The sequence below is a fragment of the Myotis lucifugus genome, unplaced genomic scaffold, assembly GCF_000147115.1.
Source record: "Myotis lucifugus unplaced genomic scaffold, Myoluc2.0 scaffold_314, whole genome shotgun sequence".
In the NCBI taxonomy this organism is placed as follows: Eukaryota; Metazoa; Chordata; class Mammalia; order Chiroptera; family Vespertilionidae; genus Myotis; species Myotis lucifugus.
Window position 1 is genome coordinate 615,390 of NW_005871362.1, and position 2,233 is coordinate 617,622.

At 57.0% G+C, this 2,233-nt stretch overlaps 1 pseudogene; it reads right to left on the reverse strand.

Annotated features, from left to right (window-relative positions):
* Positions 1–339: 339 nt before the first annotated feature.
* LOC102418805 lies at positions 340–2,002 on the reverse strand (annotated as a pseudogene).
* Positions 2,003–2,233: the final 231 nt, after the last annotated feature.

Consider the following 2,233-nt stretch of genomic DNA (forward strand, 5'->3'; position numbering starts at 1 on the left):
AAGAAGTGAAGGACCTTCACTACTGCACATTTTTATTTATTTTCTTTTTTTTTACCTTTTAATTAAGAAACTATTTTTTTTATCTTTTTTCATCAGCTGATTTTACCTTTTTAATTACTACATTTTTATTTTCTTATTTTTTATTTTTTTATTTTTTTACATATGTACCTGTATGTTTATTTCTATGAAGGGGGAAGGGGACTCATGTAAAAACCAAAATACACTTTGTGAAAGCCACAGTATTGGTCAGTTCGGCGTGGCTGTGAAGCCCCAAGCAAGCCATGGCATGCGGGGCTGGGCCTCACTGCTGAAGGAGATCAGCTGGCCCTCCTGAACCCTTTAGGAGACAGTGGGGTCCTTGGCTTTGTGGGACTCAGAACCCGCCAGCAGGGAGATGGTGGGGTCGTCTGCATAGTCGTCCCCCTCTAAGAAGTAGGAGCCCTCCCCCAGCTCGAAGAGCACAGGCAGGTCGCTGCTCCCCACATCCATGGGGCCGGGGTCCATCAGGAGCAGGGGCTGTGCTGTGTAGTGCACCAGCTTCTTTCCTGAGTCAGGGCTGCTATTCTCTGCCTCGAGAGGCCTGGGGGGCTCACTGGCCAGGCTGCTGTCCAGGTCCAGCAGGTTCATGTCTGGCACTGTCACCGAGGGGCTGAACAGGTCCAGCAGGGCACTGGTGTCCACACTGAAGCCATGGCTGCTCAGCATGGTCTGCAGGTTGTCCAGGTTGGAGTCCATGGCATCCAAGTGCTCACTGAGCTCAGTCTTGTCCAGGCAGGCTACGCTGAGGCACTTCTCAGGGGCCGAAGTGGGCGGGGTTGAGGGGACCGGCCCCCCGCATCTGGGAGGGTTGTGGCTGAGGCAGCTGGGGCAGGCTCACTCTCCCGAAGAATGGAGTCAATGAGGGCAGTTGGGGACAGGGGGGTGTCCACAATGGAGGACTGGCGCCCAGGACTCGCCTCCTCCAACGGGGGGGCTCCGAGGAGGACTGGGAGGCTCCTCCTTGACGTGCACCAGGGAGCTGCTCGACAGGGGCTTGCAGGTGGGGGCACAGGCATCAGCAGGCACCTCTGTGGCCCCAGCCCTCTTCGGACCACGAGGGCGGTGGCGCGGTCCCCACCGCTCATCTATGCTCCTGCCGGGAGAGGCCACGGGGCTACTGGGAGTCAGCTTGGTGATGTCGGAAATGATGGGTCCGGAGCTGGAAACGGCATCTGGGGAGTAGAGGCTGGAGCTGCTGTAGGCCGGGGACGGAGCCAAGTAGGGACTGGAGCCGTGGATGGGCTCCAGGGAGTACTGCTGGCTGTACTTGGGCAAGGAATGTGCTGAGCCACTGTCGTTCAGCATCAGGGGAATCTTTCTTTTCACCCCAGGATCCGGTTCGACTGCACCAGTGAGATGAGGAACTGGATAAGCTTGTTGATGACTTTCTGCTGCTGGGCGTGCTTCTGCCACAGGCTGGCCACCTCCCGCCACAGGGCCTCGTTTTCATGCTTCATGGCCAGGAGCTTGGAGTCCATGCTCTCCTGCTTCCCCTTCATCAGCTGCACGTCGGTCAGCAGCTTGGTGACACTGTCCTGGTGAATCTTCATGTCCTCACTCTTCAGGGTAGACACGCTGGTCACCTTCCTCTTGATGTTCTCGAGGAGCTGCTCCTGGCCGCGCAGGAAGCAGGGGTGCTGGAACTCGGTGTCGTCCCGCTCCGGCTTGACCAAGCCGCCCTGCCTGATGTGCACCACCTTCTGGAAGCCATACATGTTGAGCTGCCGCATGAGGCTGGCCATGTTGTTGTGCTTGAAGTACTTGGGCAGCACCTCCTTGGAAAACTGACCCTGGTCATACACGTGGAAGCTGTCCCCACTCGGGCTCCAGCAGATGAGCGTGTCGGTGTCCGGGTCGCTCACGAGGGTCCACAGCTTGGTCAGGAAGGCCGGGACGTTGCTGGGCCCCGCAGCGCCGGAGCCCACGGGCAAATCCATGGCGGGGAGAGGCGGAAGTAGCGAGCGCAAAGAGAGGCCCGGGCTGGGCTAGCGCCGCCGCAGCTTCTGTAGGCCGGCCAGGCAGCGCCACCACCGCCGCCCGCTGCACAGACACAGCCCACAGGCCTGGCATGGCCGCCACCATCTTGCGACTCACATTTTTATTTTTAACCAGTATTATTACTACTACCATTTTACCTTTTTTTTAAGTGTCATTTTATTTTCTCTTTATTTTATTTTGAGATTAGTGTTCTACA